Below are 26,145 nucleotides of genomic sequence, written 5' to 3'. Positions count from 1 at the left end.
TTTTTATTTTTAGCTTTTATGTACACTTGTTAAAACTTCATTATTTTTTGCTCTTTTTTAAAGTATAAGAATACTTTATCCCACTTTTAACAAAATTTTTTTAGCAAAAAACTAAATAAGTTATTTCCAAATAGACACAACGTGATATATGAGCTCACTACATTGTTTCAAGAGGAAAATTTTTGTGTATGCCTTTTGCTGATAGTATAGTTTTAGAACATGGAACTAGACGTGGAGTTAATGTCAACTAGATAATTTCCCACACGATGCGCGGATACTTGATAATCTCATTTGAAAATAATTTTTATTTTTTAAGACCCATATATAATAATCATTTTGTTATATAGTATTAATGATGTTTCCCATAATATTATTGAATGCTTTGAAACTTAATTTTCTTAATTCATATTTTATAATTTTGCCTTATCTTAGTAGTAGTTTCCGACTATTGAGTGAATTTTCTTTACTAGGAGTTTACACCATATTATAAATTTAATATTTAAAATAATAAAATAACACCATAATATTTATAAATTTAATATTTAAGATAGACTTTATTTCTAAAACCAAACACTTCCTCAACCACTTCATTCTCACCACCGAATCCCAAGACTCTAATCTCAAACTCTTTATTCGTAATCTAAATGAAACGAAATTATTTGTGTACCAACATAAAGAGAATATAATCAAACAAAGGAAAATTGGCTAAATATACTTCCATTTATCAATATTTAATCGCCTCTAATATGGCTTTTATATCCTTTAAAAAAAAACAAATAGAATGCTAAAATTCAAGAAAAGTATAAGCTAAAAATAAGAGAACTAATCTTGTATTATTAATTTTATACATAAGCTTTGTCTTTATATAAAGAAGTAGAGCCCACTAATTAACTTCCAATCGTACATCAAAACCGTAACAACAAATTAAATCACTTGAATCTAATCCTAACAAACCACAACAACTATAATTTACAACACTAACAAAAGTAATCAAAAAATATAGGTGGATAAGTACTATACATGAAAGATACATGGGAAATAACATAAAAATTATGTGAAGAACTGCCTAATTGTAGCTTTGATGGAGAGAACTAACAATATGATTGTGATTTGATGGATAAGCACTTGAGGTTGCAACTAAAGTTGAGATAATCTTGATTCACAACAAAGAAAACTCCAAAATAATCATTGTTTTTTACTTTTATGGTCGAGACTCATACCAATACCACACTAAATAGTAGTAAAAAAAAAAATGACAAAGAAACCAAGAAATTGTGAGGGCTAAAACAAAATAAAAAAGCACCTAACCTATGGCATGAAGATGAAAGACTATAGGTAGGTGTATATAAAGTAGCAGAAGTGCAAGAAATGAAACGGGTGAGTGGAAACATGAAAAGTTTTGTGCTTTGTGAGAGAGAGAAAAGTCTTGAAACAATGAACTCAAGAAAATAAAAAGTCTTTATCTTTTAAATTTTAATTAGTCATTGTTTATAATGTAGGATTTGAGAAATGTCTTGATACAATGAATTTAAGAAAATAAATAGTTCTTATCTTTTGAATATTTTTTTCATGGGAATTATCTTTTGAATTTTAATTAGTCTTTATTCCTGTTGTGGCACTTAAGTAAAGAATTTATATGAACAAATTCCTTGTCAAAGAGAGCACCGCATGGTAGAATCTCATGCTCTCCAACATGAGGTCTTTGCTTATATATATATATATTTGGAATTTTGGTGAAATGTTTTGAAATCTAAAGGCTTTTGGTTAAGTATGACTTAAACAAAATACATGGAATGTAATCTAAGTAAAAGTAGAAATAAAGATGAATGGCTGTAAAACTTGATGAATAAAAGATTCGAAGAGTGAGAGCTTTTGATTTCTTGGATTGTTAATTCATAAAGATTAAGATTTTGAAGAGTATGTAAATCATCCAATAAGATCCTGGTGGCTGAAGAGGGGGAAGTGCATCAAGAGTAACCTTGGAATACCTTTTAAGTTAAAGGAAAAATTTATAAAATTATCATAAGAGTAATTATACTTTATGGCACTAAATGTTAGATTGTTAAGGAGAATCATATTTATGAAATGAGTGTAGTTGTAACCAGAATATTAATATTGATAGCTAAAATACAAGGAAATAGATAATTTGAAATGATGAAGATATAGGTGGCCTCTATTAATGAGAACTAGTCACAAACCCGAGTGTTGCGCGAGATAAATTTTTTTTTTTTTTGTGATCTCATTAAAAATATAATTTTTAAAACCTTACATACAACGTGAATCTTTACATGCACCTTTAAGTAAACTCTATATATTCCACTTATTTAGATGCGTAAAACCATAGATTACTACTCCATAATAATAGTTGATAATTAATTTTATCTTTTTTTTTTAATGATCTCATTTATAATGTTTCTTACCGTTGTATATTTACTACTTGATGATTTGCATAATAGAGACGTTAAATGAGAGGTAATATCGTTCGTTATATTTTCAAAAAGTAACAGTGTAAGAAGATATATATATATATATATATATATTATTTCTTATGCAATTTTTAAAAGATTTTAAAATTTCTAACTTTATTTCTTATGTAATTTCAATTATTATTGGAGAACATTACTTTTTTAGTTATGGTTGGAAATATGGTTTCTATTTTTAAAGTTTGGTTAGTTTTAAGTTTAAATTTAGTACTATAATTGTATTTAATTTTTTATTATTGAAGAAAATTTTTAATTTTTTAAAGTGAATGTAACAGATTATTTTACTATATTGTAAAGTTTTTAATATTCTCCGTATGGACATGTTTATTTTATTTTTTACTTCTCCTTATAGCCTCTTTGTTTTCCAATTAATGGCTACTAATGACGTTTGATTTTTTTCTTTATCTACTCTTTATTACTTTGTATTTTTTTTCTTTACCATCTCTCTCTCTCTCTCTCTCTCTCTCTCTCTCTCTCTCTCTCTCTCTCTCTCTCTCTCTCTCTCTCTCTCTCTCTCTCTCTCTCTCTCTCTCTCTCTCTTGGCAACCTATTGTTTTCTAAAATTTGATGATGATTTTATGGCATTAAATCTACATTATTAGTTTCTTTACGATATATTTGGTTTGATATCCTCATTAATTTTTTAAATTAAGTGTTTCTAAATTGATGTTTGTTTTGTATTTCATTTTTCCTTTAATGTATTGGGTGTGAGAATGAGTGTTTCTCTAGCATTGCTTCACTTTATGAGGACAATTTTATTTAGAAAATGCTATGTCCACAATATTTTCACAATATTTTTATAACAAATCCTATGTGAAAGGTTGTTACGAGTTTTAATGGTGGGGTAGAAAAGTAATTTTACTGATAAGTTCAAATTTAAACCAATAACAACTAACTACCTCTGATTTGTTGTGAAAATATTATAAAAATATTATGGACGAAGTACCTCTCATTTTATTTATTAAATTTAGAGATAATTACAACTTAGTTGTTTGTCTCAAATTTAACTTACTTACTTGTGGTTTTATTTTTTAAACTTTACCCCCGGTAGTTTATTCCGTCCGTGCTCCGTAACTCACCTCCAAATATTTCACAAGAAATCAAATCAAACACTCCTCTCCCACACTCTCCCTCACGCCTGCTCATTCATTCTAAACCGAGAATCGACTGGGTTTTGTTTGTGCAAGAACACCGAGGAAGGAGACCCACGGATTTTGGAAGAAGGAGACCCACGGATTCATGTTTGGGAATATTTTAGTCTTGAATCCGTTTGGATTTCTCTTTACTTGGTGAGCTACTTTAGATGTTCAGAGGATGAAACTTTGATTTTTCTTTTACTTTCATCTGCTCTTTTCCTCTTATTCTAGGTAGATTTAATATTTGAAACCTAGGGTTTTAATTTTTTTTTTTTTTTAAATTGGGTTTCTGCAAAGTAAAAGTGGCCATGTTTTAATTTTGACATGTTCTTTTACTTTTTGGTTTCTGCAAAGTGACCATTGAACCAAAAATTCGGCCTAGCTATGACTTTGGGAGTTTTGTAGATTGGCCAAGTTACCTAGCTTTATTAAAATTAGCAAGTGGGAATGGGATTGCCCTGTTGCCAGGTTTGAGCGGCTAGTTACTGTCAAAGATGATTGTTTTGAGGTTCAAATTAATGGGAATGAAATTGGGTTTCTGCAAAGTGGTGTTTTGTATTGCTGAGTTTTGCTGTCAAAGCAACAAGAGTTTATTCCAATACAGCAGAATTGTTTTGGTATTACTGAGTTTTCAAAGCAGCAGATTTTTCATTCTAGCAGCTTCAATCTTGCAGTTTTCTATATTACTGAGTTTTGCTGTCAAAGCAACAAATTTTTTTTCAATGCAGTAGATTTTATTTGTATTACTGAATTTTCAAAGCAGCAGGCAGATTTTTAGAAGCAGCAAGCAGCAGGCAAAACTTGCAGGGAGGATTTAATGCTTTTTTATCCAAGGGTCTAACATAATGGAAATATTTTCTTGCAAGTTGCAATTATCAAAAGACTGGTCTAGAAATTTAATTTGCGGTGGCTTTGTTGTTTGGGGAAAAATGCCTTGTTGATTGAGCATCTGATTGGAAAAATGCCTTATTGCTTGTGTAGCTAAAGCCATTACTTTTCAGTGCTAGCTATTATTCACTTTACATGCCCTCTATAAAATGCTACATGCTGAGCTTCATGAAGACCATAGAAAGGGCTGACTGTACTCATTGTCATGTGATGTTGAAGGGGGCCTCCCTTGGTGCAAGGGGCCTGTATATCATTCCCAATGGGTTTCAAATTTCCAGTTATGATGAGAGGCTTGATGGTCTTCTAGTTTAGAAATTTTCGAGCTTTGCAATGCTGTTGTGAAAAGAACTAGTACTTCTGAAGATTATGTTTCACTCCAACTTTTGTTCATCTGAGCTTGTTGATGTAATGGGAACTTATGTTTGTAAAGTTGGAATTTCATTGCTAAATGTTGTCATGCTAGTGCTAGATGGTTTGAAATAAAGAATTTGTTTTGCATCATTGAGCTCTATCATCATGAGCAACTGTTATTTAAGCACTAGATGTTAATAATTGTTCAACTGTCAACTTTTCAAATGGGTTTAATTAACTGTACTGTAAGTCTAACTGGAGTATAAGATTAATTTGTTTAGTTAAGCCTAAGGCTCTGTATGTGATTGCTAATCTTAAGAAGGCCCTTTGATTGGGATGTGGTGTCACTTTGCAGAAGTGACAAAAGAACTAGTGAAGCTAATAAAAGCACTTGCTCTGAAATGTAACTACAACTTCCAGGAAAAACAATGGTGAGAGTAGAAATATTGGCAACACTGATTTTCAGGATAATTTTTCCCCAACACTGATTTTGCCAATGTTGACTGCAAATATCATTTTCACCTTTGCTCATTTTCCACTTGTTATATATGGTGTCCAAGGTCAAGTCATAATTTATTAATGCCTTTTGGATTTAGTAACCACATCCACAATCTTTAATACTTACTGAATCCTTGTCAAGTCTACGTTTTTATCATTATGAACAGTGCATATGGCAAAATAAAAAGAAGATAGTTTACTCTACTCACAAAATTAAAGGCAAATGTCATTTACAAAGAACTTCTAACTATGTCAAACCCGTTACATGTGAGCATACAACTAAATACATGTTACACTTGAAACCACTACCCACTACAAAGACAACAAATACAACTAAACTAGAAAATTGTTGCTAAACATGGCTCTCTTGCTTATCATCTGTTCAAAAGGTTCATAAGCACGATGCACTTAAATGGCACATGGTTACAACATTACAATTTACAATGACAAAAGCAACTATGTAGAGGAGAATCAGTCTCCGATGTCTTGGTTGATTGACTAATGAGCAAGTATCTTGTCTGATTGGTACCTGAAAATCCTTTGAGATGTTGATATTGATGGTTTAAGCCTAAAAATGATCACAATAGCAATATAAATAATAATAATAACAATAATAATAACAATAATAATAACAATAATAAATGATTTTGTCTAGACAATGCAACAATGAAAATGGTCCATAATATGAGGAAAAGGAAATGCAAGCTTACAGACTATGATTCACAGAAGGTAAAGTTTGAGGGCTACCTATCTTAACGAATGAACTTAGTAAGGCTACAAATAACAATAAAGAAAACAACTGTTAAACTTTGTTCTTATGGCTAAATGTTACATTAACTACTTGTACTGTTTCCTTCTATCTAAAATTTTCTTTGTGTAGCAACAAAAGGATAAAAGAAAAGAAAAGAAAAGAAAAGTTTTTATAGCAAGTCTGAAGTTTTGCAAATCTGCTGCTTTGAAAACTCAGTAATACCAAAAAAAATCTGCTACATTGGAATAAACTCTTGCTGCTTTGACAGCAAAACTCAGCAATACCAAAAACCACTTTGCAGAAACCCATTTTCATTCCCATTAATTTGAACATCAAAACAATTTTCTTTGACAGTAACCAGCCGCTCAAACCTGGCAACAGGGCAATCCCATTCCCCCCTGCTAATTTTAATAAAGCTAGATAACTTGGCCAATCTAAGAAACTCCCAGAGTCATAGCTAATTTAATGGCCGAATTTTTGGTTCAATGGTCACTTTGCAGAAATCAAAAAGTAAAAGAACATGTCAAAATTAAAACATGGCCACTTTTACTTTGTAGAAACCCAATTTAAAAAAAATAAATAAATAAAACCCTGGGTTTCAAACATTAAATCTACCTAGAATAAGAGGAAAAGAGCAGATGAAAGTAAAAGAAAAATCAAAATTTCATGCTTAGAACATCTAAAGTAGCTCACCAGTAAAGAGAAATCCAAATGGATTCAAGACCAAAATGTTCCCAAACATGAATCTGTGGGTCTCCTTCTTCCAAAATCTGTGGGTCTCCTTCCTCAGTGTTGTAATGCCCCAAAATCATAAGCAATAAAAGTCTATTTAATATGAAAAATTCATAAAAATATTAAATAAAATAATCCAACAACCTAAAAATTTCATCACAAATGTCAGAGCTCTAATCCACCAAAAATAATACATCCTTAAAAAAACTTTTCAGTACAATGTTTAATACCATAAAAATAATAATAAACTCTTTAGTCCCACAAAATAATTCGTAACTGTTGATTTCTAGGAATCTCTACTCCAATAATCCTTTTAATGTATTTGTAAGGGGAAATAAAGGGGGGGGGGGGGGTGAGATAACTCGATAAGTGAAATTCACTAACATTGGGGCGTGGGAACAACCTTTCAAGAAAATAATTCTTACAACAAATTCATAACTTGTACCTCATCAATATTTTATCATCAAATATTTCATATAAAAAAATATATCTTTATATTGTGAGCCATCATAATATATATATATATATATATATATATATATATATATATATATATATATATATATATATATATAGAACAAAGAACACCACAGACTTTGGTAACAAATCTCACAGGCATATAAATCTGCAACAAACTTTGGGGCTAAATACAAAAACAGGGTGAATAGAGATAACAGGGAAGCAAAGGTTAATCTGAACAAATAATCACAGAATAACAAATAGAATGGTTAGAAGGAGGCTCAGCCTACCATTTGCAGATGTAATAGAAGATGATGAAATAATAGCAGACGAAGAAATAAATAAAAGGGAATGGAAGAGTTGTCATGAAATAGATGTAAAACAAAATATGGGGTATGGGAGATATATCTATAAAATAATTCAAAATAATTATAATGCCAAAATAATCTGGATAACTATGGCGGCAGTGCCAACCAACTTAATTGATAGATAAACAAGGAGAGCGTTCAAAACAGACTACCATGTTAAGACCATAGAACAAGTCTATGGAATAAACAAGAAGTACGAAACGTGCTACTTGTTATCCCCTTCAACTATCCAGAAGCATAAAGACAAAGGACATAACTTCCTACACATAGGATTAGTCCAAGTTGGAGTGAAACCACTCACCAGAAGAGGTTTGAACAGCTCAATCCTCATGGCCCTTAGAGATGCTCGTCACATCAGATTCGACGACAGCCTCCTAGGAACCATAGAAACCAGTCTTAGCAACGGACCCATCCATTTTAACTGTTTCCCAGATTTTTCTATCTATCTCCATAACAGCGCAGTTATCAAAGCCCTCACACTTAATATCAAGACCCATGGAACCTTCATGACACAAGGAACCAGTCAGATCGCCTTGATATACAGAGTATACTACAAGTGCATGAGAACGAACATGAATGTTGGAGCACTTGATAGGAGACAGAAAGGTGAGACGACTCTCATCTAGACCACTGACCCTAGCGCCAAGATTAGGGTTCCAAGAACCCTCAAATGGTTAGAAGTCACTTTCCCAACCAACTGGACTTTAGAGAATGAGAACCATACTCTACAGATCCAAAACCCAGCCCAGAATCCAGATCTAGAATTTGTCCAACAACTAGTCGACGGCATGGTTAGGTTAAGTTTCGACAGATCTAGGCTTAGCACTCCTCTAGACTATGAGTGTAGGCAACCTCTAGACATATCCCGGTTTAGATCTCCAACCGATCTACAGCAGCCCCATAGGCAGTCACCTATCTACCTTAGAGATAGATCTGCATCCCAATGTAGCTCAACCAGGCCTCTAGGATCACCATTCCCAAGATCTAGAAGGGACTTAGGTGTTCACAACTTGATTGATAGATAAACAGTAACTTACAACTCCGACCGGGCCAAACTTGGCTCTGATACCAAAAAGGGGGGTAAGTTACAAGCTAAGGCCGGATGTGGCCATGTGCGAAAAATACAGATAAAGGCTGGCTGAGGGCATGATATTACAAATATGAAAATATGATAGTGCCATCTGATTACAATGCTAAGGGTTGTAAAGAGGCAAAGCTGAGAAAGATAAACTCTTGGCTGGAAGAGGAGGGAATTTTGGAGTTGCTGAAGTTTCTCCTAAAATTGGACCTGCCTCAGAATGGAGAAATGGCTTCCTTATATAGGCTGGAGGGAGCCTTGGATGCTGGCTGGAGACTGCTGAAATTACGGAGAGTAAATTGCTTTTACAGAGGTGAAAGCTGTTTCCACCGAAAGCAATAGGAACTCTAGATAATTGTGTCTGTGAACAGTAAAAACTTTCACTGTTCATGAATAGTGCTTTGTCCCCTTGCTTTTTCGGATTCAGTCACTGTTGAAATAGTAACGTGTCGAGGAATCTGCTGGGTGTGGATACTGCTGATGATGCGGGTACTGTTCATATCAGTCGCTGGTTCTAAATAGTAACCGGATTGTGATCTTATCCTGAGCTGCTGGGTCAGGATGCTTCAGTATCAGGGGCATCTGATGGATAACCATCGTATGCATTCCATGGGGAACTGTCATCGAAATTGTGCTCGTGATATCTAGCATAATGGTTGCAAAGTCCACAATATATCAATGGCTCATAAACTGGTTCCTTTGTGATGAACCAGTTGAGATTCATGTAATCAACCCCGTGGAGATTTGGAATAGCGGTAGAGTAGGGTTTGTTGGTGAAAACAGTAATTCTTCCTGTGTTACCAACATGATGGTAGTCTCTCCATAAATCTTGCATTTTATCAAGGATTTCATTGGTGGAGTGCTTTTTCCAACAGTCTGCAAGAGTGTATGGATACCTATAGGATAAGTAGGAATCTCCTTCATACCAGGGCCCTTGATGGGTATGGCCATTAATGAGGATAAGATGAGTGGATGGTTGGACTGTCATCCAGTTGTTTCTTTCCCATTGTGGGATTGTGCTCCAGCATCTGATAGAAACAAAAGGACTTTTGACCTTTTTCACAACCTGTTGAATGATTTGGGGAAACTGGTTGATCTGGTCGTGGCTTGATAGTTTGATCATTTTTATGAAGCCATATTCGAACATTTTTGATAACCAGCTGGGATCTTTGTCAGGTTCTACTTCAAAGTTTATAAGGAGTCTTGGAAAAGGATGATGTTGCTCATATACTCTGAGGCTGTTCCCAAAATACTTCTCCCATTCATTCGGAACTGGATTATCACCTGTTTCTCCTAAATTTGCATATGGATAAGGAGTGGTGATCAACACTTTGAAATGCTCAAACCATTCATCAGATGATTCGAACATTGCCTTGGATCCTAAAATACTAGTTTGTATCTCAGGAAGCAAGTTGGCAACAGCACTTCTTAAGATAGACTGAGTCTTAAGACTGAGCCTAGCATAGTCGGTGCCCATGATAGTCTTTTCATCCATGGAATGGACATTCTCTTTGCCAAAGAGTTGACTAGGGAAGGATAGTTTTTCCGCCTCAAGGTTTACTAAGTGGATTTCAATTGCTTTGAGGGTTTTTTTGGAAAAGTTTATTGTTGTTTTGGGTAAAGGCCATCTGTAGGTTATCAAGGATAAATTTAATGGAGGCTGGTAAATTGGTATAGGCTCCATTTTTGAAATGGTATTTCCTGGATAAAACTTCTTGTAGGATAATAGCCATATTACCACTGGAATATGTCACCTTTGCAGGGACAAATTCCTGAAGGGATATCGATCCTCCATGGCTGGTAGAGGATGCGCTTTCATGCTTTACAAAAGACTGTCCCGCTGGTAGTCTTTTGTCTTGAGGATAGTCCCTTGCGGGTACTTTCCCCTTGCCCTTCTCCTCTACTGAAGAAGTCATCGTCCACTTACTAGTGGTATTAAGTATTACTCTCTGTTTATCCTGCCAAGAAAGGTTTGGGTTATTTGAGATTTTCAAATAATTGTTGAAAAACCTTTTTCTTTTAAAACTGATGGATGTAGAGATACAAATATTTTCATGATGGATGCATGATGACAATTGATTGGAGTTAAAAGGATCATCAATTGTTTTGGCTGAATCAAGATGCTGGGTTTGATTATGGGATGGAAGGATGGTGACAGTACTGAGAGTTTTTGATATAGAAGCTTTCTGGAGGGAGTTAAGTTTCCAAGGTTCAGGGCTTCTCATGAACTCAAACTTGATAGACTGGCCAAAAGGATGAGTTGTGATACCTTCATTGTTTGTGATAAAAGGGTATAATAAACACAAGAAAGGGTTTCCTAAGATGACTCTATCTGTCATGTTTTTGACAAGGACAAATTTTGTCATAAAGGATATGCCGCCTTGGCAAACCTCAGCTTGTGGAATATTGAAATCAATTTGCATTCTTCCTCCACTTGCGGATGTCAATCTCTCCTTGGTCTTCTTAAAATACTTGGAGGGAATGATTCCTTCTTGAATGCAATTAAGATCAGCACTTGAATCAATTAAGGCTATGACTTCAAATTCAAAATCTTTGCTGATGACAATCCTGACTTTGGAATGCCATTTATGGAAACTAATCCTGTTGATGGTATCTAAGAACAAATCTTTGCTAGGTTCCTGGATAAGGTCAGCTGTAGGGTTAACTATTTGATCAACTTCATCATCTGAGGGACCTTCCTCATTGCTTTGATGAGAAGTGTTTTCCAAAAGTTGGATTCTTCGATTGAGAAGATCATAATCGACCCTAAGAATGGTTAATTCTTGCTTCAGGGTTCTAACTTCTGACTTAGTTTCCTTAATCTCTCTGTGAAGGTCGTTGATAGTAACTTCCTTCTTGGGCTGGGTAAACCTATTGTAGATTTGCTCTAAATCTACATTGGGTTGCTGGATCCTTAGTGCAGGTTTGCTAGTTTCCTTTACTAAGGTCTGATGTAAAAGGGTAAGCTTCTGAGCTTTGATGATAGGATCTTCTATAGCCTCTATGAGGTCTAAAAGAAGTTCTTCTTGCCTATTGAGAACACTGATGGTTTTGTTCCTGCAACAACCATCTTTACAAGGTGTGGGTTCATCTTGGCCACTAGAGGTACTGGTTCTAGAGGAATCAGAGGATGACCTGTATATCTGCCTAAGCTCACTGTCACTAGCACTGTTGAATGACTCGCTATTTGAGCGGTCAAGTTCTAGTAACTTGAAGATCTCATTTTTGCTGGGTTGTTCACTAATGAGGGTATTGATAAGGGATTTGGCCTTAGCTCTACACTGGTTCTTGAAATGACCTTTCTTTCCACAGTTGTAGCATTTGCCTGATGCTTGTGGAATGGGTTCCTTGGATTTTCCTTTCTTATAGAAATCATCAGTCTTGTACTTCTGTTTTCTATAATACTTGGTTGCTCTCTTCCTATAGGATTTCTCAAAGGATTCCTTTCCTTTGTGCTTGGATTTCCTCTTGGAAGGTTTGACTGAGGGTAAGCCATACTGTGTACAGAAATGTCCTATTTCGTACTTGGCTTTGTTCTTGTTGATATGGCTTTGGATTTTGAGATCCCTGCACATCTTCATTCCTTCACTTCGAATGGTGCTAGAGATGTCTCCATAGGTTAGGTTATCATAGTCTATGACACCTGAGGGGCTGCAAAGGGTTTCCTTGACCTTCTAGCTGAAGAGGGTCGGTAAACCATTAATGAATTTCTCCTTCCAAAATGGAGAATTACAATCTCTTCTGTGCATGACCCTAGTGGTAAAGACGTCTTCATACCACTTGTAATCTCCTAGGGTTTTACACCTAAGGTTACTCAGCTACTCATAAATCCTAGCTGTGATATTGCTGGGTTTTCCTATGAAGTGTTTCATGATTGTATAAATCAGGGTGTTAACTCCATCAGGAATTCCTTGTTCTATTTCATTGATGATGGGGTTTCCTTCCTCATCTTTCTGGATGGCGTACTTTATGTCTTCTTTAGACACTTCAGTAAGGCAATTGTTCCACCATTGCTGGAGTTTACCTGTGAATCCTAACGCCATCATTTCAATGACTTCTCTATGGGGACGGCCTTCGTCCAGGTAGTTGTCGACTACCATAGTCATGTGCTGTATTTTGTTTAGGATTTCCTGTTCTGATAAACCATCTATGTTCCATTCATAGAGTCTACCAGAAGATACTGAGAATTGGTTACTAACATTCCGTTCCTCATACCGGAGGTCAGGGGGTGATGGTCTAGGGTACCAATTCTTGGTTGAGCTGGTTAGGTTAGGATGGTAAAGCCGCTTTACTTCTAAATCCTGAAACTGGTTTTCTAATTGCTCTAACTCCTGGTCAGAGGTTTGGCCAGAACTGCTAGAGGCTGATTGGATGTCTAGAACATTAACTGATGAAGGTTCCTTCTTCACAAGTTCTTCTAGCTTCTGGGTGACTATCTCTAAGGCTGTCTTATCCTTAGGATAACTAAGGCTGGTGTGTCTAGTAGTGGGTAACTTGACTAGAGGCTTCTCTAAAGCTTGGATTGGTTTACTAGGGCTTCCTGGCTGGAGGATGACCTTGTTTTCGATCCTATCTTCTATCATGTCAAGCTGTTTTCCTATGACATTAAGACACTGGTTGGTATAGTTGTTTTGCTCAATAACCTTGTCAACAGGTTGATGCCTATCTGTAGTGGCTTTGAAGGGAGAGGCTATTATCTCCGTCTTGCGATGGTTGAAGGTTATGGATTCTAGGGGTGGATGACTAGACCTTACAATATCTTTGGTTGCATTGGGTCCTTCTATGGTCCAGGCTCTGGTGAGGACACAAAACTGCTTGTGCTGGCCAAAATACCTTTCGAAGTATATGAAAAAGGGGACATTACAGGATATTTCCTTCATGAATGCCGTCCATGATTCAAATGCCTTTTCTTTTTGGTCTCTGGTATAATTGGCTTTGTAGGCTTCTCTTTTAGTCCTGTTTTCCTCAGAACTAAATTCCTTTCCTAATTCTTCTAGGTCAGGAGCGAATTTTCTGTTTAGGACCAAAATGTTCAGAGACTCCTCTTGTTGATCTGGAGGCTGTTCCATATCAGTTCCAGATGGGGATGGGGGGGATTGCTCACGATCGTCTTCCTCATTGACAATCGAATCCTGTTTGGCTGTGTAGCAAGGTGTGGTGAGTTGGGAATTGGTTCTAACTCCCTGAAGCTGAACACCTAAGTCTCTTCTAGACCTTGGGAAAGGTGATCCTAGAGGTCTGGTTAAGCTACACTGGGATGCAGATCTATCTCTAAGGTAGATAGGTGACTGCCTATGGGGCTGCTGTAGATCGGTTGGAGATCTAAACCGGGATATGTCCAGAGGTTGCCTACACTCATAGTCTAGAGGAGTGCTAAGCCTAGATCTGTCGAAACTTAACCTAACCATGTCGTCGGCTAGTTGTTGGACAAATTCTAGATCTGGATTCTGGGTTGGGTTTTGGATCTGTAGAGTATGGTTCTCATTCTCTAAAGTCCAGTTGGTTGGGAAAGTGACTTCTGACCATTTGAGGGTTCTTGGAACCCTAATCTTGGCGCTAGGGTCAATGGTCTAGATGAGGGTTGTCTCACCTTTCTGTCTCCTATCAAGTGCTCCAACATTCATATTCGTTCTCATGCACTTGTAGTATACTCTGTATATCAAGGCGATCTGACTGGTTCCCTGTGTCATGAGGGTTCCATGGGTCTTGATATTGAGTGTGAGGGCTTTGATAACTGTGCTATCATGGATATGGATAGTGAAATCTGGGAAATAGTTAAAATGGATGGGTCCGTCACTAAGACTGGTTTCTATGGTTCCTAGGAGGCTGTCGTCAAATCTGATGTGACGAGCATCTCTAAGGGCCATGAGGATTGAGCTATTCAAACCTTTTCTGGTGAGTGGTTTCACTCCTATTTGGACTAATCCTATGTGTAGGAAGTTATGTCCTTTGTCTTTATGCTTCTGGATAGCTGAAGGGGATAACAAGTAGCACGTTTCGTACTCCTTGTTTATTCCATAGACTTGTTCTATGGTCTTAACATGGTAGTCTGTTTTGAACGCTCTGCTTAAAGACCATGAAGACTTTTAGAATTGGCCGGTGGCTGGTGGCTACTTTTGGGATATTCCAATCTCCTATGTCTAGATCTAGATCGGATAGCTCATAAGACTCCGAATTAAGTACTCCTATGTCTGCTGGGAGGAATGGATGTCGGTTCGGAACATCTACTGCTGGTGGAAGAGTAACTTCTAAACAACCTATTCATGATTCTGGGGTTACAAGTTTAAATCAACGATTACAACCTAGTCACCTTTATCCTCAAACTTCTGGATCTGACCTTTAGATCTGAAGCAAAAGTATACAACTATGGGATAGACACCTAATCTGTGAACTTCTGCCTACCAGACTCTCCTCTAATAATGGGGACCACCCTTACACGCCTTCTCTCGGCTTCACACGGGCTGACCAAACCAAACCTAGGAAGATTTTCGGTCGTCTTAGGGCTTGAAGACCACACAGATTTTGGTAACAAATCTCACAAGTATAAACCTGCAATAGATTTTAGGGCTAAACACAAAAATAGGAAGAATAGGGAAAACAGGGAAGCAAAGGTTAATCTAAACAAATAATCACAGAATAACAAATAGAATGGTTAGAAGGAGGCTCAGCCTACCATTTGCAGATGTAATAGAAGATGATGAAATAATAGCAGACGAAGAAATAAATAAAAGGGAATGAAAGAGTTATCATGAAATAGATGTAAAACAAAATATGGAGTATGAGAGATATATCCATAAAATAATTCAAAATAATTATAATGCCAAAATAATCTGGATAACTATGGCGGCAGTGCCGACCAACTTGATTGATAGATAAACAGTAACTTACAGCTTTGATGATAGGATCTTCTATAGCCTCTATGAGGTCTAAAAGAAGTTCTTCTTGCCTATTGAGAACACTGATGGTTTTGTTCCTGCAACAACCATCTTATATATATATATATATATATATATATATATATATATATATATATATATATATATATATATATATATATATATCAATACCATCACATACACAATTTTCTAGGTTTTTCTCGAGGTCAACGTTTACGACCCGTTGATAGGGTTGTGTTGTCCATTTTTTCTGGGACTGGAACCTCATTTTCATCCCCTTTCTTAAGGATGACTCATTTGGAACCTAAAGGTGTACTCCCTTGCTAAGGAGTTATCAAATGTGCACTGTCCCCTTTTTCTGGGATCGTCCCTTGCTAAAGACTAGCTGCAGTATAATTGTCCCTTGCTAAGGACTAAATACAATACTGAGCTTTTAATTACAACTTGCCATAGGTTTTCAAAACACATTTCAATATGCTCACAAAAATAGTTCATTTACAATTCTCCAAATGTAAAGATATATTCACACATACAAGTTTAAATAAATTTAAGTTGTCCTACAAGTTTTTCATAAAATGAATATTCAATGTGCACGTCAAGCATTTATAAAGTATCAATTTATATATAGAATATCAACATATTTATTTGATATAGAATAGTTTAATAATCAAACACTGTTTTGGGAAAGCCCCCAAAATTAGTAAACACTACTTACCTCTTAGTTGCAAAAATAAAGTAAATCAACCTCCCTTGAATCACAACAAATCTGTAGAATTAGAACCTAGCAACACCAAAGATAGGTCCATCAATACACAATTTCCCACTTAAAATCAGTTTTCACACTTTAACAATTTTATCCTAGACAATACTAATATATCCAAATTCTCTATTTATTCACTTAACTATCTAATTCTCTCTAATATTATATATATTCAATCTAAGTCCTATTCCCACAAACGCCATGGCAAAGCAATTCATCAAATTAAGGTAGCTTTAAAAATTCACCATCGCACAATTTACAATTGTATGGGTGTAATAGAAGATCATAACACTAACTTCATCGTCAGATTCCTAGATTGGGATCCATCAAATACCAGCCCTCTTTTTAAGTGCTTTAAATCTTCATAGTAAACAAAATTATTATTATTATTATTATTATTATTATTATTATTATTATTATATTCAATCAAATAAGGAAGCCACGTAATAGCCTTACTATCAATCTAGTTGTCTATTGTCCTTTTAATGCCGTTGGACTAGTTTAGACAATTATAAAAGGGTGATGGTTGATTTGGTCAACAATGGAGGCTATGTGTGAATACAAATTAACCACAAGCTCCCTTTTTCCTTTAACATGGTGACAAAGTCCAAGCCTATTACTCTATTTGTTCAATTTCAAAGTCTAAGGTGGACCATACAGCTATATATATATATATATATATATATATATATATATATATATAATTACTACTACAATATCGTAATCATCATGGTCGGCTAGAGAAGCCAAAGTCCCTTCTTTTTTGTCTTTTAGGTGGGTCCCTAGAGAAGCCAATGAGGCCACCCACTTTCTTGCTAAAAGGACTTTGATATACAGTATTCATGAACCCAATGACAATTATTTATTTGGTACCAAAATAACAAATGCACATACCCAAGTCTCCCTATAGGCGTGGGACAAATGTTACCTATTGTCTATTCAAACTTCTTAAATTTAGAGCAATACAGCCATACCTTAAATTTTGATGCACAGCGGTAGAGGAGAAAAGAAAAAAGATTCAATTGTGTGTTGCGGCTGAAAACAAAAAAAGAACTTTCTTATGTGCATACACGTAACTTAAAAGGGTAAAATGCTAGGGCTATTAAGGCCCATATTTTTACTTATGCCACCTTATTTGGATTTCATATCCCATAGCATTTATTTTATTTTTAATGTCTTAGGCCCAAGTCAATTCAATCCATTAATTGTAGGCCTCCGTTATAATTTATGTATAATAATTAAATTGGTATCAAAATTATGGGGTGTTACAGGTGTTCTTGCACAAACAAAACCCAGTCGATTCTTGGTTTAGAATGGATGAGCAAGCGTGAGAGAGAGAGTGTGGGAGATGAATGTTTGATATGATTTCTTGTTAAATTTTTGGACAAAATGTGTTAGAGTAACGGAATATTTAGAGGTGGGTTACGGAGCATAGACGGAATGAACCACGGGTGGGTAAAATGTAAAAAATGAAACCACAGGTGGGTAAGTTAAATTTGAGGCAAACTACAAGTGGGTAAGTTGTAATTATTCCTTGAATTTAAGAAAAATATTATATGAAATGAGAGGAAATATAAATAGTTTAATGATATGGAGGATGTAGCTAAATTTAAATGTTAAATAAAATAATATGAGAAGAAAAAAAGCATATTAAAAATATAACAATAAACACCAAATTATCAAAAGCATGTTATGTAATATAATAATAATTTTTTTTATACTATTTTTAATTTTTTATAATGCAATATGATAACATTCAACAATCAAAGTGAACAAAAAAAAAAAAACATAAAACACAAAATTGAATCGCACCAACCTAAACTAAATTTCTAAAGAACAAAAAAAATTTATCAACCTAAAATAGGTATGCAGGAAAAATTTTAAAAATCCTCCAAAAAATAAAAATAAAATTTTTTTTTTGTGACAGAAAATTGAGCATAAAATGGAAGAGCGATGACAAATTTATGCTAAAATGATGATAATAAGAAGAAACAAAATAAAAGAAGATAAAAGGAAAGAGGAAGAGTAATATTAAGGTGGAGGGTTTGAGGAGATGAAAAGGTAAAGGGAGTGAGAAAAGTTGGAGAAAGTGTAAAATATTACTCCCTCCGTCTCACTTTGTTTGTCCTGTTGGAAAAGTCAAACTTTTTAAGGGAATATCATTTATTGTCTTGTCAGCCTTATAAAAATGTATAAGTTTACAAAATTACCCTTAAATAAATTTATCAATTTTTTTTTAAAAAGAGTTATTCTTAATGAGGCAACTAAAAAGGTGCCCCAATTCGATTGATTTTTTTAATTTTCTTTTCAAATAGTTTTGAAAATAGAGTAGGGATATAATAGGAACATTAGTAAACTAATAACTTTTATTTTTAGAAACAGGACAATATTTTGGGACATCCTAAAATGGAATAGAGGACAAACAAAGTGGGACGGAGGGAGTATATTCTTAATTTATTTTTTTTAAAAAAAGATGAGAAAATATAAATAATTAAATGACATAGAGGATCTCATCTTATTTCAATGTTATATAAAATAAGATGAGAAGAAAAAAAAAGTAAAAAGAAAAGATATAACAATAAACACTAAATTATCCAAATCATGCAATGTAATAGAATAATAATATTTTTTATGTACTATCTTTAATACTTTATAATCCAATAATAGGATAACATTTAACAATCAAAGAGAACAAAAAAAAAAAAACTTAAACACAAAAATAAATCTCATCAACCCAAATTAGAGTTCTAAAAAATACAAAAATTTATCAACCTAAAGTAGAGATGCAAGAAAAAAAATCCACCAAATTAAAAATTGAGAGAGAGAGAGATAACCTTTTTGTGAGGGAAAACTATTCAAAAAATAGAAGAGATGATGACAAATTTATAGTAAGAGGTTGTGAATAAGAAGAGACAAAATAAAAGAAAATAAAGGGAATGATGAATAGTGATATTAAGGTAAAGGGTAGTAGAGAGATGAAAAGGTAAGGGAGGAAGAAAGGTTAAAGAAAGTGTAAATATTATAAAAAAAAAGTGAATGTTAAAAAAAATTATAGGAAAATTAAAAAGAAAAAAGTATAATGACGTGGACGCTGATATGGCTTAACTGGAGCGTAGCAACAATAAATACTATGCTTTAGCTTTTAGATATACATAAGAAAGAAAGTTTCTTGAGATGATTTGGTCATGTTTAGAGGAAAGCAATTTATGCACCAGTGTGAAACAGTGAGTTGATTTAAGTTAAGGGAAAGAAAAAAGGAAGAGAAGACAAAAAAATAAAATTTATAGAAATAATAAAAATAACACATCAATTATGAAAGTAACTGAGAATATAACTTCGTATGGAATATTATAATGAGAAAAGATAATATAACTGATCAACCTTGGTTAGTTTGTTGAGGATCTCTATAGAATCTCAAAATTTTGAGACTAAAACTTGGTTGTTATTGTTGTTAATTCAGGTTTTACATAATGTTGAGGAGTGAAGTATGGTTAGGGCATTTCTTGAAAATTGACTCATGCATTTGTATTGCACAAAAGTTTTAGCAAGCTCTTGATAAATTCTTATCCAAAATCCTTCTATTAAATATCATCATATGGACTTGTGGAATGGTTCAATTTAATACTTGTGCGGTCATTGGGCCAAGGATTCCATCCCCTGTTTTGCTTTTTATATTTTCTATAAGATATAGTACTCTTGGCCTTAAATATTGAAAACTCACTTAGTGTAATAAAACACTTGTGAATGTTTAGACCCCCCAAAAACAAATTTTTCAAAGCAAGTTTATATTCAAACAATATATGTGCGGAATATGAAATATAAGCAATACTCAAATTATCAAACTACTCTAAGCTATTAATCAATCACAACCAGTAGAAATTAAAAGCTAAGAGTAAGGAAAAGAGAGATGCAAACACAAGATAATACCGGCACGTGTTATCGAAGAGAAAACCGAAGAACTTGGCGAAAAACTTCTCTACCGCTCTCCAAGCGGTAAATGATCCACTAGAAAATTAGTTGGGATACATAAATAGTAATAGACCCTCCAAACCTAGTCTACCCGATGCACCTAAACCCTCTAAACTTCTTGCTCTAACACGGATATGCCAAACCATGTCTTCTCTAGCTTACCGGATCCCGCAATTAGCCCATTGCATCAACAACTATGAATTGGTTTAACTCTTGAACTGTTTCCCAAACACCAAGAACCTTCTCACTATTCTGAATTTGATGAGGTAAGGATTTGGTTTATAATTCTCTCATGGGTATGACAATGGAGATGGTGAGAGTAGAGGAATTTGGATAATCAAATATATAAGATTGTGGATGAATCAATCTTATTTTTTTCTTGGGTTTCTCTCTCAAAATTCTTTTAAGAAGCTCTCTCTGCTCTACACATTTCGTGGGTATAAGGGTATTTATAGTAGGGTATGAAATGGAATGTGAAAAATTACTTTTTAGCAAAACAGGGTGCACTGGCAAGTCACTTGCGATTGGGATAAATCGAGAGTTCTAGTTGCCAGTTACCAAACTAGGTCAGACTGTACTTTTTGTCTTGTAGTGATCCAGCTGTCCTAATCTTTCAACTTCTTGCATGCTTCACACATGTGCTTCATTTTGGCGAGTCACAACTCGTGAGTCAGTCGCGAGTTCCAATCGCGAGTCACCTTTTTGTTGTACACTCTTGGTCAAATCTTCACACTCTCTCACACACAACCCTTACATTATTCCCACCTAAATGCAGGGTTTCTAAATGCTGAATTACAAACAAATTTGGTACGGAATAAAACCAACACATAGTTGAATAAATTCAACTTTACAAATGTAAATAAATAAATACTAATTCATAAGTATCATACAAAAGTTCATTTAGAAAATCAATTCATCTTTCTTTCTTTCTTTCTTTCTAACTTTTATTATTATTATTATTATTATTATTATTATTATTATTATTATTAAGGGATAGAAATGGCATGGTTTTTTTTTTATTTTAAAAAAAAACGCCTAGCCAGTGTAGGGGTGTCAATTCGGGTTTGCGTGTCGGGTTCGTGTCATGTTAAGGTAGGGGTATTCGACTAAAAGGCTCAACCCTAACCCGACCCATTTAATAATCGTGCCATGATCCTTCAACCCTAACCCAACCTGTTAATTAGGCGGGTTGACCTGACCCAACCCATTTGACACGCTTAATAAACGAGTTGTGTTGGGTTGACACAAATGTAACACAACCCATTTAAAGTTGCATAATATTAAATATAACATCCATTTAGAAATAATTTTTTTTACATCCCAAAAGTAGTGCATACACTTCAAGCCTTCAACTCACATTCAAAATAATATAGTTCAACAAAAATATAACTTTCATCTAGAAATAAATTCTTTACATTCCAAAAGAAGTACATACACTTCAGAGAGAGAGAGCAATAACCGGTTTGAGAGTTGACACTTTGAGTTTGAGAATTGGGCGTGAGAAGAGTAATATGGCTAGAAAAAAAGAAGAAGAAGATATTTATAAGAAGGTTTAGAGATTTAGGGTTTGTAGGGTTTAGAGATCTAGGGTTTGTAAAGTTTCAATTTCCAATTATATCCCTTGTAAATTTTTGTAATTACTTACTTCTCTTTTTAAATTTAAAATATATGTTGGATATAAAAGGTATTTGACAAATTTAAAATAAAATGAATATTTATTTGTTATACGAGTTAAACGGGTTGTGTTAAGTGAGTCATTTCGGGTTGACACAAATAAATTAACGTGTCTATTGTGGGTTACACGGGTTGAGCCGCTTATGACACGTTTCTTATCGTGTCACTTTTGGGTCAACCCGTTTATGACCCAAACTCATTAAGGCCCAACCCTAACTTGAAAAAATCCATGTTGGGTTCATGTCATGTTCGCGGATTGAGTCGAACATTGACACTCCTAGGCCAGTGGCTATAGCCGGTACAAGTTATCCATCTTTTCCTTTGTGAAATAAAAGAGCACAAGAAATGATCCAATTTGTCTATTAGAAGTGAAGATTAAAAAGGGTACAGTAATTTGGGTATATTCAAGGTTGTATTTTCTTAAATTTTCTAGAGGAGTACTTTCCTCACTTTTTACATCACCCTTGACAATTTGATTCAGACTTTGACAATGTATATCATGACTCAAATATAACAGGACAAGAAAGCAAAGGTTTAATGAGAATCTGGTCTGTATGGAACCTGGTTTCCTAAAAGTACTTTTGTAGCCTTCACTGATTTTAGTCTTACCAGAGATCAATTATTTATAGACAATGATTAATAATTTATTTCAAGAAAGTTTTATCATTATTTTTATGGGAAATAAAAAAAGTTGTCAAAATATTAATTGCATTTTTTTTCTTTTTTCATAAAAACTTTCTTTAAATAGATTATTAACAAATGTCATTTGTTAGTATTTTTTATTATTTATTAAAATCAAATCAATAAAGTAGGCGAAAAGTCTGAAACATATCAAGTATCAACTTGGCCATCAGCGGTCAATAGCGTAAAGTCGACAACTTCTAAGAAAAAGGAAAATGCAAACGTTTTCAATGTGAAAAGATGCCAGACAGTTCCAAAAGTCCAACCAGTTCTTGTCAAACACCAATGCAGAGCTTTTTATGCTTTTTCTTTTTTTCCTCTCTCTCATAATTCACAAGTCATTTGGTAACAGCGCTGATCTAAAGTTTGTGTTTAATGTGAGGGGAAAAATGAGAGGCTAACTTCACACTAGACTCCTCTAATAAAAAAAATTAAAATTAAAAAAACTTCACAATAGACTAAACATCAATTTCGGTTGGACTTCTTCGAAATAGGTCAGAATGGCCAAAATTGACCTGAATGACCGAAATTTCATCTGAGGTAGAACATGGGAAGTTTCCTGTTTCAGTTAGCATATGTGAACAATAACTTTCTATCAGAACGAAACGACATTAATAATTATGCTCCTACATTGGACTTATATATATATATTATTTCCCTCTAATTTCAACACCCAAGATGATAATTAAAGTGCTTTGAAATTGAGATGTTTAGAACAATCACATTCCATACTCTAAAATAGGGTAGAAGCCCAATTTATGAAGAGAAGCCCCAAACAAAGCCCCACATTGGACTCCTTACCAGTTCCCTAAAATAGGAAAATGTTACAGTATCTTCCAATATTGATTAGGGAATAATGTTCCTTCTCTAAATTTTTATTTTGTTAGTATTATTTTTGTCGGAAAATTATTGTGTACTTTGATACTACAAAATCAGCTTGGCCAATGAGGAGAAGACAGATCATTAAAAAACTGATGACATCATCTTACCTGCCATGTCAACCTAATAAATCTGTCTCTTCTAACGTCTATTAACCCCGTTAAAGCCAATTCAAAAAATTTCTAAATTTTAGACGTTAATTGAGTAGGTTGGTTTTTGGAAATTTTGGGAATATAAAAATTCTTCCGTTTTTTGTTTTTTTGTTTTTACCTTTGAATCTGGCAAATATGCTTCCTGGATGGGTACTTTGCTCGCCCACCGGAACACCCAACATCACTGACTCCGACGGTTACCTCTCCTTCAGCTTCCGATCATCCTTGCACGAAATGTTCAGCCACAAATTGCCCTATCCCTCTCTTCCTACTGCCGCATCCTCTTGAGCTCCCTCTTCATCTCGGCCTCCATCACCTGGAATTTTAGGGACTTGGTTTATTTATTTGTTTAGTCTTTCACCAGTTTCTGAGTATAGATGCTTTAATGGTCAAACCAAATCTTCTTTTTCCCAATTTGTTTCGTTTTGGTTTCTTCTTTCAGTTCAAGAAATTGTCTTTTTTTTTTCTTTAAATATTTCATTCTTTTACCAATTTGTGGGTTTAAACATCTTGTAATTAATAGTACATTTTTGAAGTAGTTTAGGGTTCATTTGGATACAGTTGAAAATAATTTTTAAATGTATGAATAGTACGGTAGAATCTATTTTTAATAAAAAGTTGCTAAAAAGTGCGTGCACAGTAACGTTGTCCCCTGAGCACAACAGAAAAGGAAAAGAAAAAAAGAAGAAGGAAAGCGCTGAACGCGGAATCCAAACCCACCCTTAATATTTGGTTTGCTGGCTATTTAATGTGGAATGTTGTCTGCAACGTGATTACGTAAAGCAAAGCATTTGGATTTACAAATCTGGACCTGTTTAAAAAATTCCTTTTTTCTGGTTACCCATTCTACACCAATTTTCATAATTAATAAACCGTAGTTACGTTTTTCGTCAAAAGATAAAGAGTTATGTTAATGGGTGTTCTTTTAGGTAATGGTTAACAATATATTTTAGAAAATTTTTAACACCACTTTTATGAGAAATAGAAAAAGCTGTCAAAATATTAACTTTTTTTTTTCATTGAAAACTTTCTTTAAATAAATTATTAACTATTGTCTTAAGGCATCTGTGGGGGTGAAAGGCCCAAAAGGTGCTTTCGGTCCATGGGCTTTGTCCAAGGATCATTACTCGTCCGAGGACGGATTAGTAACAATAAGGATGTCAGATTTGGAGACCCAAGAGTTAATTGTGGCAGAAGAGGCTAATGGAAGCAATCCGAGGAGGGATATATCCTCGGCCAGACGAGACGAGAGTCAGATGGTGAGACATGTTGACTAGAATGATCCTATAGGAGGTTTTGAAGATGAAGATATGTGTCATAGGGGCATGGAGAGCAAGAAAAATTGAGAAATATCTTTGGAAAAGTTGCTATCATCGCATTGAAGGCTCTATATCTAAGTCTCTGGCTGCATTAATGAAGAAGTGATATCTGAACAGTGAATTTCAGCCTTACAGCTATTACCCAAAGACTTCCGAAAGGGGTAGATGGGACAAATATCAACATTAGCAGTCTGGATTTACACGTGGAGAGTAAAATGAGGGGCGAGGGGGAGTATAAGAAAGGAGGATGCCTCGGAGAAGAAAGGGAGGAGAGAGACTATGGACTGAATATTGTTAATCTTTAAGTAAAGAGAAATATAAGCATTTGGTCCTCGGCTTGAGTCCAAGGATAAGTTTCATCTCATAAACTTGTTCATCCTTATTGTTTTGTGATTGTGGGCCATTGTTATTATCGTTTAAGTTCATTAGAATCAAGATTTCTGACCCATACTCTATATATTTATTGTATTGGGCTTTTTGGACCTATACCCTTCTTCTTGTTAGGCCTAGGCACGAATTGCATCCTTACAATTGGTGTCGTCTGTGGGAATCTTGGATTTTTAGTGAGTCTGAAGTCTGTTTATGGTAAATTTAGGTCCACACCAAGTAGAGTCTAGGGGGTCTCAGCATCAAGATGATTTTCACACTATTGAATAAGGTGGAGATTGGGAGGGAAGTATACATACCACCTGTACGAGCAGGAATTAGTCACGAGGTGGAAGTAGAGTCTCCCATGAAGAGAAGGCCAGGGCCATGCAGCTGGAAATTAACAGTTTGAAGAGAAAGTTAGGTCACGAACGACAGAGGCGGATTCAGTCGATCTCTGACTCTTCTTTTGGTGAGAATGAGAATAGGGGGGGATAGCTATAGGCAAAGGTCGAGAACTCCCCCTAATGAGTCTTACTCGTATGAAGATAGTGGCCTCCATAATCGTAGGAATAGGAATTCATCCACCAGGGGTTTAGGAACTGACGCTATAAGTAGGGCGCTGAATCAAATTTCTAAGTCTCCCTTCACACGTAAGATTGAAGAGGGAAAACTTCCTTGGCATTTCACTCAGCCAAAATTCAC

General features: G+C 34.7%; 2 long non-coding RNA genes across 2 annotated transcripts; one reads left to right on the top strand and one right to left on the bottom strand.

Annotated features, from left to right (window-relative positions):
• Nucleotides 1-3,592: 3,592 nt before the first annotated feature.
• On the top strand, nucleotides 3,593-5,008 carry LOC142641002 (uncharacterized). The gene is made up of 2 exons (XR_012845293.1): nucleotides 3,593-3,772; nucleotides 4,383-5,008. It is a non-coding gene; the product is annotated as an uncharacterized LOC142641002 (long non-coding RNA).
• A 577-nt stretch (nucleotides 5,009-5,585) lies between these two features.
• Nucleotides 5,586-6,905, bottom strand: LOC142637893 (uncharacterized). The gene is made up of 2 exons (XR_012844929.1): nucleotides 6,801-6,905; nucleotides 5,586-5,924 (listed from the first exon to the last, which is right to left on the bottom strand). It is a non-coding gene; the product is annotated as an uncharacterized LOC142637893 (long non-coding RNA).
• Nucleotides 6,906-26,145: the final 19,240 nt, after the last annotated feature.

Source organism: Castanea sativa, chromosome 6, assembly GCF_040712315.1.
Source record: "Castanea sativa cultivar Marrone di Chiusa Pesio chromosome 6, ASM4071231v1".
NCBI lineage: Eukaryota > Viridiplantae > Streptophyta > Magnoliopsida > Fagales > Fagaceae > Castanea > Castanea sativa.
This window is presented reverse-complemented; position numbering and strand designations above follow the sequence as displayed.